Here is a 13,223-nt window from a genome sequence, read left to right on the forward strand (position 1 = left end):
TTACTTGTTATTTCCTTCTTGCTATTTATTTTGTCTCTTGATGGGGAAAGGGAATGAAAGTGACCCATGTGGTTGGGTTGATGCCAGGGTTAAAGGTTACTCTTCTCAATTCGATGATGATGAGTCCGTGAAACTGTTGGGGTCGGATTTATGGGTTAGAGAGGGAAGTAATATTAGAATAGAATTATTACTTTGTCAAAAAGATGACCGTGTCTGTGACCAACTGAGTGACTGGTCCTTTTTCTACATGTATAGCTGTCTTTTTACAGAACTGGGTGTCAGGCTTCATTTTACCGAGTTTGAGTGTATTGTATTGGTTAAATTGCACTCCAACCCAACTTCACCCAAATTCTTGGGGATTTGTTCGGGCCTTTGAAATATTAATGGAGGTTTTAGGTCATCCTCCCTCTCTCAGGTTGTTCTTTTCACTGTTTCAAGCTAAAGGGGTGGATCTAGGCTTGTGGGTGAATTTGAGTAGCTATCTCCGTTGAGCGATATTTGGCTTGTATAAATCCTAGTTCGAAGATTTTAAGTCTATGTTTGTCAAAGTTAGGAGTATTCCTGAGGAATTTTCCTTTTATCTGAATGAACATCTTATGGAGAAGTTCCCCTTGTCGTGGTGTCCGGAACCCTACCAAGTGTTAGATGCAGACGATAGGTTCCCTGATGATGATATTGTCATGGAGTTTCTGTTTAAGTCTCTAGGTCCGAAAGGGTTGTTGTCAATTGCTGAACTGTTGAAGTGGGATAATGATAGGCAGGCTGTGTTGGATCATATAGGTAATTTTGAGTTTTGGTGTTTTGCGATTTCTTTTTGTTATCTGTTTTGATTATGCTTCATGTTTTTGTCTTTGTAGCCGAGAAAGCTCCCACCATCACCACTGCTGGGTTGAAGTCGTTTTTTAGCCAGCACAGGAAAAATGAAAAGGAAGCCTCTAGTAACGTAGAGAAGGATGCTGCAGCTGCTGTTGTTCAATATGGTCCGAGTATAAAACCTAAGCGAAAGAGGGGTCAAGTGGAGGGTAGTGTTGCGGAGGTGTTTGAGGGTAAGGGAGATTCGCGCCAAAACTTCTCTGTGCCAAACACACAATAATAATCTAATTACTATATATACCCATATGTATTTTTAATTTTTTACCCACTATGTGTGTTTTGGTTGTTTTTAGTTATGAATTTTGATGTTTAAAGTTGTTGTGAATTTTTAATATTAAATTATGAATAATTTATTATATCAAATTGTGAAATTTTAAATTTTATTAAGTTAGGAATTATTAAATTTATATATTTAAAATTATATATAAATTTTTTAATAATTTTATTTAATATTTAATTAAACCAGTTGAACCCTGGTCGAACCAATAAATTATTAAACCAATGATTTTACCGGTTTATTGACCGGTCCGGTTTTTACAACCTTGATTTTTTGTTTAGTCCTTAAAAAGTATCACTGAAAAAGATATTTTAACAAAGAAGAAAAGAAAAAATATTTTTAAATATTTGTGTTTTAAAATAAAAAAATATAATTAAAAAAACAAGTTGTTTTCTTCAAAATCCCTACAAGAACCCTAATACCACAGCTTGAGTTGCAAAACACCATAACTGACTCGACAAGGGTGCTTTCTCTTCTTTCTCCTACTCTCTCAATCGGCTTTCTGACAGGTAGAGTGAATTTCGGCGGCGGGGCATAGTCCATCGGTGACTTAACAGCACTTATAGGTTCTTCTCTCTTCATTTCCGCTTTCTGACTCTGCTTTCTTTTCCCTTTCAGAATCTCGTCTTCTGTTTACTGTTTCTCTTTATTTGGGTTTCTTCTTCTTCTTCCTATTTGTGTTGGTTGTTCACTGGTGATTAAGTTTAATTAGGATTTGACGATGTTAACTGCATGTTCTGTTTTACTTTTACTTAGACCATGGAGGCGATTATGATGATGAATGGTTTTGACAGTGTACGATTTCTTATTTTTGAACATTTGTATATGTCATATATAGATACAGAATGATGTTACGTGTGTTTGTCCAAATAGCTCTTGATAACGTGCCATCTTGCATGTTGAATCGTTGATACTTGTTATGATACTGGTGTTTATTGTGGATGAACTTTTATGTGATGCAGTTATAAATTTATTTAGTTTCAGCAATGTCGTCATCATCTGAAGACGAGTCGATGTCCGAGATGGAAGAACAAGAGAATCAGAATAAAGAAATGAAGCATGAAAATGGAGTGCTTGATTACATAATGAGCTTGGAAAGTGTGCCAACAAATCTCCCTCCACATCTTGAGCTTCTCATGAACCGGGTCCTCTGCAACAACGATGCTCCTCAGCATGTAAAATCTTGCTATCTCTATGTTCATTTTTTATTTTAGTCTGTTTTTTCCTTATGGTTCTCTCAAATCCAGTTTGTAATTTTGTTATTTTGGAATTTGTGTTCTGTGTTTGTATGATAGGTGTTAATGAGTTTCAATGAAAACTTGTAGTTTTTTTTCAGCTTATTTCACTTTTTGAGTGATTAAGTAATAAGTATATGCTGGTTCTAAATTTTCTTTTCTTTTTTATCGGTTGCTTGCTATTTATGTTTTCCTATGTTGATGTTTGTAGACAGATACCATACAGTATTCTGGTGCTTATGCAGCATTAGGTGTTGATAATAGCTTGCGGTTAGATAATTTCAGTCAAAACTTCAAAGTTGAAGTGAAGTGGCTCACAGATGATGACATAGAGTTTGATATGATTGGTATTGATCCTTCACTTACCAATGCATTTCGAAGAATCCTTATAGCAGAGGTGAAATGTTTATTTAATACTTTTCTCAATATTTATAATCAGTATGTCAGACTTGTTTATCTTAAATATTGCATCATTTATAGTCTATTTTGAAGTGCTTTGGTACATTTGGTTGGAATAAAAGGGTCCTTAATGATTCTTTTTTTTAATGCCTTTGATGTTCCTCTCGAGCCGATATTAAGAGGGATTTGCATCCATTGTTACATAGTGTACCCATGTAGGTCTTAGCTAACTCTCCCATATTTATTTGTGGATTTTGTATCCTCATCTTTACGCTATCTCCTCAATGAAATTTCTTTTTCTAATACAAAAAGTATTTATTTAATTTTTTTTCACAATCTCATAGCCAAATATTACGTTCAAAGAGTTGAAGGATGAATTCCAACCGGCTATTGTTTGTCTTTTTTTTTTGGTTGATGATGTCAAAAACAGGGATATGTTACTTTGCTTTGATGCTTTAGCCAAACAAAAATTTCTTTGATAAACAGTGGTCCAGAATTACCCTTGGGAGGGTATAACATCTTCTGGCAGTGTTATTTTCACGTTGATGTGTTGGCCTTTCATAGTTTCTTTCTCTCCAATTTTATGTTTTGCCATTAATAGTTTGATGGAGATTATCAAATTCTGACGTGATGGTTATAAATTTAGGTACCAACAATGGCTATTGAAAGAGTTTATATTGCAAATAACACATCACTTATACAAGATGAAGTTCTATCCCATAGATTAGGCCTCATACCAATCAGTGCTGATCCCAGGCTATTTGAATATCTAGGTCTGATTTCTATGTTGTCACCTAATTTGTTTCTGATTACGTAAATATCTTTCTTGTGTGATAGATAAAATTTTATATAGGTTGTTTTGCCGTTTGTGTAGATCTCGTAATATGGCAGACTTGAATTTGTCTCCTTTTTTGGTTGTGAATAGATAATGCTGGGGATGATAGGAATGAAAAGAATACCATTGTCTTCAAACTACATGTTGCTTGCCATAAAGGACAGCCATGTATGACCGGTAAATGAGTCTGGCTCTTGCTTGATATTCAAATGTTGCACATGATATTGTGCGTGCGCACAACTTGTAAATTTGAAGGGTGTGTGTGTGCACCAGAGTGTGCAAACGCTCTCAACTGTAAGCATCTCCCTCTATGTGCGTGCGTACCTGTGTGCGTATGCACGTTTTCAAAGATTTACAGGGTGCGCGTGCACAGAAGGGTGTGTGTACGCACAAGTAAAGATATGACTTTTGTTCAGAGCACACGCACAGCAGTGTGCGTGGGCACACACCAAAAATCACAAATTCTGCAACATCATAGAATTTCAGATTTTTGACACCAACTTCCAACGATCATATCTTTTTCTACAAAATTTCAATTTCCACAAAATCTATACCGTTTTAAAGCCCTTTGAATTATCTTTAATTTGATATAAAATTCAATCAAATTCAATAATTGTACCTCAAGATATGATCCACCAAAGTTGGCCTAAAATCCATTTTTACCAAAAATACTAAAAACTCAACTTTACCAAAACTCTCAATTCAAGCAAAGTTACTCACAACCCAAACAATACCCAAAACAACACAAAAGTCCATACTAATCATTCATCAACTCAACCATCAATAATGTCCCAATTTCACTAATTCCACACCATCAAAATCATTGATCATCAACAATATCAACAAACCCTCATCAACAACAATAAATCACAACCTTCATCAAACCTCTATAATCATTAAAAATCAACAATCCGTATCAATAATATCATATATCCTACATCCCAAAACTCTATATCATCATCACCCCACAACTTATATTCAAACATCAAATTCACACACAATTAAACATACACCCAAATATTCAATCCTATCTTAAGGTCAACTAGCCTAAGTTTCACGAAATATTACATATTACATAAAGAAAATCGAAACCATACCTTGGTTGATTACCCTCCACGCACAAAACCACTTCACTACAAGCTTTCAAGCCTTCACTCAACACCAAACAACACCAAGAACACTCTATAACATGAAAAAAAAACAAGAATCAAAGCTAGGGTTTATGACATTCCACTAAACACAAGGGTAGAGTGATATCTTACCTTGCCCAACAAGTTTTGGGATAAAATCCACTACTTAGCCAAGCTAGATTACACCTAAACAACAAGAACACAAAGAAACTCAACAACTCAAAGAGCCATTTTTGAAAATGACATAGGGTAGAGAAACAGGAAGGAAAGAGTGAGTTTCTTACCACTTTGTTTTTCTAGAAACGATGGGCTCGACAAGAGTTTTGCGTGGCCGCAAACGGCTCGTCAATCAGAGCACCGTAGTTCAAGATATGGCTCAAAGAAGGAGAGAGTGAATAGTGTTCTTCTTCTTCTTCCTCTCTTCCCTCAAAAACCAGCGCCCCTGTGTGTGTGTTATGAGCTGAAAAAAGGCTCATTAAAGGGTGTATATGTGTTGGGCTTAGGCCCAACTTGGGCCCAGTCCAACCAGATAGCATTTTTGGTTCGTTTGGCCCAACTTTGGGCCAAACCTTTAGGATAAGTGTCTGGTTTGCTATTTCAAATACTTTTCTAAGATTTTCTACTGTTTTATTCTCTCTCACGCAGTGCTGGACAGACTTAAGCCACTACTGCCGGCTAATCTACCGGTACGCGTTTTTACCCGAAAATTTTCAAAAGAAAATATTTTTCCACTCAGAAAAATCCACAGAATCCGAATCTCACATTTATATTTTAGAAAAACAATTTTATTTCGAACTTATTCCAGGCCATAAAATTATTCTATTCTACTTAAGCGGTTTTTTGTGAAAGCCTCGGTTCTTACAAAAAAACCCGTTTTATTACTAACTACGAATAATAAAATTTTGTACTCTAACCGACTACTTGTTCTTTCTCTATTAATTTTTAAATTAAATTTTTTTATGAACTTTATATGTATTGGGTACGTTTAGAACCTGGCCGTTGTTCCGAACAAAACCTCAAAACCTGCCTGAATTGAGTAGGGACGGAGCCGATACCCGCAAGTACTGGTTAGATTGTCATTCTTAAGCTTGAGTAGATTTAAAATGGCTTAAAAAAATGTACAAAAAATGGGCAAATAACATAGGTACCTGTTCATACTTTGACCCAAATAAATCATGACCAAGGACTTTACAAGGATCTTGTCATTCTAAGGAATCCCAAAAAGCTTGCAGGTCCAATAAAACAAGACTACGAATCCACCGACCCGACTTATGTTGAGAAACGTGGTTTATAACCCATGCTCAACCCGATTTGCGCAGTAAGCAAAGCTTGGTCATCCCGCTACTTCAGACACTATTTGCATATCATTACCCTTCAGTCTTCACAACTTGGAATGACCTCCCAAGATACAAGAAAAGAAAAATCGTCCACTATCCATAAATAAAGTGGTCATAAATATCTTGTTCAACTTAGGTATTTCTTGATCTGAATTCACTTAAACTTGCATGAACTCTTACTAATTTAAATATCAGAGTCCCTTGCATGTACTCCCTACCATTATTCATACAAGAAATTTGAGAGATTCCTCGTCTCTAGTGGACAAATCAAAGATTTTAACTCAAAGGAGTCTGGACCTCACGTTTAGGCCCACTTCAAGTATTTTCTTAAAACAGTATCTTAAAACATAGTTTTTACCAGAATGTAGTAATAACTTTAGCCTATGTTTGGGAGTATTAAAAAAAGAAGTAGCATAGAATGGAATGACATTTTTGGAAGAACTTTTAAAAGGAGAAATGACATGTTCAAGGTGGATTGGTGGAACAATGTTCTGTTAAATATTACCTGTCATCCAAAATTAGTATTTTTTTACGAATAAACAACTAAAATAATACCCAAAAAATTTTAGCTTGACAAAAAGGAACATGAAAGTTGTAAAAAGATAAAATAACCCCAAAAAGATTTTAGAATTTGACAAAAATACCCAACATAAAAGCATGATATCACATTGAATAGAAATACTGACTTGACTACTGAAAGTGTTCAGTGAGAGAACCCTAAATCCGAATTTTTCGAAATCCTGTCCTTTACTTTTTTTTACCTTATTACCTTCTGTATCAAACAATCATGGAAGGTTTTTATCGTCACCATCACCATCCCCATCCTTTCTTTTACACCTTCACCATCACCAGCACCACCACCACCGCCATAGCAACAACAAGCACCTTCAACATCGCACCATGGATGAGCAACAGAATATGCAGCAAGCTTCCTCAGAGGCTCATCGATCGCATCCTCACCTTCTTTCCTTTTCCTGCTTTTTTCCGAGCTTGTTCTATATACAAAAGATGGTATGCCCTTCTCTTCAAGAACTCTTTTCTTGAATTGTACCTTCAAGTCTCACCCAAACACCATTGATTCATCTTCTTCAACTACAAAATCCACAAAAAACTACATCTACAAGAATAACAACAACAACAATGGCGCCACTTCCACTTCCACCAACCACAACAATAAGGATTCACCAATCTCATGGAAGACCTTTTCTTGGAGGAGCAAGCAATCATGGATTTCATTGAGCAAGATCATCTTGCAAAGGTATGAAAAGGGTTTTGGATTGGAAGAAAATGAGGGAAAGTATTGAAACTCTCATGGTTGATGATGAATGAACGGTTATGAGAAGTGTTTTGGATTGGAAGAAAATGAGGAAATGTTATTGGAGCTCTTTGTTATATCACCGAAGCTTTTTCATTGACAAATCCATAGTTGTCAGAATCAAACCGGTGATCGAACCAGTCAAGTCACTGGATTACTGGATCATTAGTTCAACCGGTAGATTTCTGGTTGAACCGATTGACTCGGTCCTATGTAAATAAAAAACAAAGTATAGTAAAAAATTTAAAATTAAAATTTAAAATATATATTTTTACTAACATTTTAAAAATATCTAGTTATTCTAAAACAATATGAAACAGGAACAATAAGTATTTTGTTAATTTTACTCTATCATAAATATTTTTATTTTGTTTTTATATTAAAATAACTATTATTTTTGAATTTTAATAATTTATTAATTAGTTTATATCTATTATACTATTATATACTACAAGTATTTATTGAAAAATAATATTAATAGATATTATATAATTATAAAAAAATAAGTGAGTTTATAATTATTGTTAAATAAAAATATAATTAATTTAAGAATGAATGAGTTTATAACTAAAATTAAAATAAATTAAATATTAGTAAATTATTTGCTGAAAGATATTTATATGTATTTTAATTTGCATATGTATTAATACCAAGCTTAACAGCCTGGTGGTTGTGACTATTATTTTTCTCCTTGATGAGGGGGTTCAAACCTCATCTTTCACATTTTGGTGAAATTTTGAAACTCAAGCGGTTCGGTCGAACCGGGTTTACCGATTTTGACTAGTTCACTCTGAGTTTGACCAGTTCGTATCGGTTCGTTATCTGGTGCGGTCTGATCATCGAATCGGACCGATCGAGAATTCGGTTCACCAATTTTTCGGTCGAACTGACAGGTCCGGTCCGGTTTTAATAACAATGGACAAATCAATGTTGTTTGTTCACTATCACGCCATGCTTTTACGTTTGGGTATTTTTGTTAAAATTTAAAATCTTCCGGGAGTTATTTTGGTGCTTTCACTATTTTATCTTTCACGTTTAATAATTTTTCGCGTACCATTTTAGTAGTTTACTCCTTTATTTTTACCCTCCAATTTTGGAGGATTAAGGAGAGAGAGAAAAAAAAACTCATACATTATCATTCTTTTTAATCATAAAAGCTATTAAACATCCAAACAAAATAACATCATGTTCCTCATCATTTTGTTTTATTACTCTTCTTTTCTATTCTATTGTGAGTCAACAATAAACCGAAATAATTTAAAATTAAAATTTATATTGGATATCATGTTTAAAATGATACTAGTATCAGATATTGTATTATTTTAATGAAAGATTAGTGAAATGCTATCGCTTGTATACCATTAAACGAATATTATAATGTGTCAACGAGCTATAACTCAAATGGTATCGTTTTTTCATCCTCATCTAGAGGTCTTGGATTTGAGTCTCACTCTTAACTTTAAAAAATAAAAAATAAACATTTTATTATTCTATTTTTTATTATATTCTTATCAATTTGATAGAAAAATATATTCAAATCAATTTAACATAAATTCTTTTCTCAATTATTTACAAAATTTTTATTTTTTTCAATCTAAATACATAAAATTCTCAACCTTCACATCTACAAAATTATTAATTTTGTTATTCTATATTTTTATTTTAGTTAAGTTTTTACAATTTAATTAAAATTATTTGAAATAATTAAAAATAATTTAAATGTAAATTGAAATGAGACTAAACATTAAATTTGATAAATTTTACATTAAATTTTAAATTAAAGTTCATGATATATAATAACATAAATATTTTATATGGCATTTTATAAAACTCAAAATAAAATAAATTAAAACATTGCATTAAAAATGCTCTAAGTAACTCTCTCTTTCAAGAACTTTGATAATCATTTTTTTTTCCTTTGAAAGACTTAGGTCCAGTTCAAATAAATAATTTAAATAAGTTCTTTTGAAAAAAGAGCTTAAAGTATAAAGACTTTTATTAATAGCAGTTTATAAATAAGTTATTTTGTGTTTGGATTTTTAGTTATAGAAATATTTATTTTAAAGTTGTAGCGTTTGGAGAAATAACTCAAAAAATACAATTTTTTTACATAAGAAAATGGAAATTAAAATAACGATGATAATAAATACTTCAATATTGAATGTTGATTTTACAATATCTAATAATTAAGATTACAATCGTTTAGGCAATTGATTCTTTATTTGCTCTCTTATTAGTTCTATTTTTAGACAATTGATTCTTGTCACGTAATATCATTAGAAATTGGTTCTTGTACTTCACTTTCACCCATAACGGTGTTCTTGTATGTGGTAAATAATAATAAAATTTTAATTCACAATAATCTTCTTGATGGCAATACCAAAGAAATTACTATGTAGTTAGTGTTTGCTGTTTTATTGTGTATGATATGGTAGGTAAAAATAAAAAACAAATATAAAATGTGTGTCAATGTATATTTTGTTGCTGTTTTTTATTTTTTATTTTAACTCCTATTAGTCTCCTCCTTTATTGGAGTCAAGAACTTGTTATAACTAACTATAAAAATAATAGTAAGATATATAAAAATAAAATCACATGTGAAAAAAATAAAATTAAAACTGAAATTTCATACCACACACGATGTTAAATACAAATTTAATAATAAAAATAGAGTGATAAAATGATAAAAAAATAATTGGAAGGAATATATGTTAGTTCAGATGGAACATTATTTTAAGAGTAAAGGACAAATAGGTCCTTGACCTTTTTTTCGCGGACATTTTCGTCCCCAAGGATTGGAAAATACATTCATGTCCCTGACCCTTCCAAAACGCAGACAAATTGACCCCTCCATTGAAGTGACTCCGTTGGACTCAACGGAAAATGCTGACGTGGTTCCCGTGGCGCTGACCTGGCCATTACGGGAGCACACGTGGCATGTAGAGATTTCCCATCACAACAAATCCTGGGTTAAAGACATTTATTGGAACCATTTTCAGTTCCTCCATTTCGCAAAGTTTATGCCCAGCACTTATAATTAGCACCTTGTAAGTATCTTCTTCCTCACTCTTGTAAATCAACGAAAATTACATACCCTTTTACTTTTGTGTAAGGAAATGAGTGATTTTTAATTTTGGAGTGTGGCGGAAATTGAATTTGGGGATTTTAGTTCATGCACGGTGTCTGTGTACCCTTTTTGCTCCAATGATTAATTTTTTTCCTTCAATTTGTTTCAACTATGTTATTTGCAATGTAGGGTTTGTGATTGGGTTCTGCAGAAAGAATTTTTGTTTAATTCAATGTTGTTTTAGGTTCTGCAAAAAGTGATTCTACAACTAAAAAATTGCTATATAATTGAAAAAGTTTGAAAGTGAATTCTTTTTAATTTAACCAAATATAAGAAAGAAAATTGATTATTTTTAGTATTTATTTATTTATTTTGGTTTTTTGGCTGAATAAACTGAATCAAAAACACCATTATTTCTCTGAAATTCCAAGTTGCTAAAACACCTTTTTTGCTTTGAAAGAGTTCTGTTTTTTTGAGCTTGCATTGTAGTAGAGGAAAAACATGCATCAACATTGTAGGTTCCGCCCTTACTATGATCCTCACTGTGAACGGTGACAATGTTTGGATCTTTTTATTTGAAGGAGGAACCAAAGCAAAAGAAAATAATAAAGTGGAGAAGTACAAAATAATATGTGAGTTGTTCGAAGAAGAAGCTACCAGAAAATATAAGCCTTCGAGGTCCTGGTGATGCCTTGTGGAATATAGGGTTGACAACGAGAGATGATACCTTGTTTCTATGCATATAAATAGTTTCCCAGTGATTCCACGGGTGTGCTTCGCGGCGACGTTGTCACGACGCGAGGAGCACTGAACGGTCATGTGGAGGCAGTGCTGAGTTCCGACAGTGGTTGTGGAGGGTGCACATGGGGAGGGGAGTAGAGTGTGTTAGGGTAAGCGAGGGAGTGGAGAGGGAAAGAGATGGGGCAAGGAGAGGAGGGACAACGTAGATGGTGGTAGAAGAGGGAGTCAGGGGGTAGGAGGTGGTTGGGGTTGGAGGTGGCTGAGGACAGTGACCCACTTCACCGTTTCTGTGGAAGGATTAGGGCTCATAAATGTGAAAGATTGCGGGTTTGGGTGAAACGACACCGTTTTAGGGTGGGAGGACTAATATTTCGTATTTTGAAAAGCTACACATTTTGGTGTGAGAGGACTAATATGACCTGTTTTGAAAAGCTACATGCCATGTGTGCTCCCGTAACGGCTAGATCAGCGCCACGGAGCCACGTCAGCGTTTTCCGTTGAGTCCAACAAAGTCACTTCAACGGAGGGGTGAATTTGTCTACATTTTGGAAGGGTCAGGGACATGAATGTATTTTCCAATCCTTGGGGATGAAAATGTCTGCGAAAAAAAAGGTCAGGGACCTATTTGTCCTTTACTCTTATTTTAAATATTGGTAGAGGGTTAATATTTTCAGCAGATGAATCATTACATAAAAATGATAGTAGAAGGCTAGTGCTTCTAACAGATGGAACCTTGCCTGAAAATGGTGGTGGATGGCCAGTATTTCCAGAAGAAACAGGAAACATTTTCACAAAGTCAAGAATGAAAGCAGATCTTTCTTGTTTTGAAGTCAATTTTTTTTAAGAAAGTGATAGAATGACTTATCGAAAAGGAGAAGTCATGTATTTCTACTTTTTCAAAAAACTGTGAATTAACTTTTTAAAAAATTAAAACTTTTTTTTAAATGATGTCAAACATGTGTATTGTGTTTTTTTATAATTCAAAAGCAAAAAATAAATAGCTTCTACTGTTTTCAATTGGGCTCTTACTCCTTGTTGACGGGCTTTTATTTTCTTAAAAAAAAATGCCCGTAACTAGTTTTTATATATGGTTAGTGATAAAGTGAAATACAAAAAGTTTTTCAAAAGATATAAATATATTTTTGTTATATTTTTTTAAATTGTTACCTGTTAAACCATAAATGATTTTATTTATAGGTTTAAATAACTTTTTTATCCTTATAAATTATCTATCTTTTGCATAGTTCTAAAAGTTGAACTAAATCTATCGGCTCAATTGGATTAACTGAAAATTGGTTGCCATTTCCCAGACCAATCTAATTGACTTCATAAATTATTGGTCAAAAAACTGGTCGAGATAGTTAACTGGCGAACTGTCGGAACTAATCGGTTTTTTTAGAGGGTTTTTGATTCAGTATTACTGATGAACGGATTTTTGTGTGGTAAAGAATTTCACAATAAATTCTCGTTGCGAGTATTATTTCTAAACCAACAAAGTATCCTTTCATACAAAAATTTGGTTGTCACAAGTACAAACCCCTAATAAAACTAATAACCGAAGTATTTAAACCTCAGGTCGTTTCTCAAGGAATTGCACGGAAGTGTGTTACTATTGGTTATGGAAAGGTATATTTTTGAGATTTTTGAGAAGGGAAACAAGAAAAGTAAATTGCAAGGGGATTTAAATGATAAAACGGTCTTGGCAAGGTTTGGTGGTCAAGGATCTCTATCCTTATCACTAACCACAACATGAGAATTGGCAATGATCAATCCCATTAAATCATCCTCTAACTAGTAGTAAAGGAAAGTTAAATGAGCTATATCAATCCAAATCCATAAGTCCTAGCTCTCCACCAATTCAATTAGTGAGAACTAGAGTTAATGGCTCCAATCATCAATTACTTGGACATTAGTAACTCAAGAGTTCCTAAGTTACCTTACCAATCCAAGAACATAAAATCTACTCTAACATCCTTCCAAGCATTTTATCAAACACTTGGTAGGTACAAAATAA

General features: G+C 33.4%; 1 pseudogene; it reads left to right on the forward strand.

Moving 5' to 3' along the window:
* The first annotated feature begins 2,165 nt into the window (after positions 1 to 2,165).
* Positions 2,166 to 13,223, forward strand: part of LOC130963735 (uncharacterized) — a 50,035-nt pseudogene continuing 38,977 nt past the window's right edge.

Source organism: Arachis stenosperma, chromosome 2, assembly GCF_014773155.1.
Source record: "Arachis stenosperma cultivar V10309 chromosome 2, arast.V10309.gnm1.PFL2, whole genome shotgun sequence".
Lineage (NCBI taxonomy): Eukaryota > Viridiplantae > Streptophyta > Magnoliopsida > Fabales > Fabaceae > Arachis > Arachis stenosperma.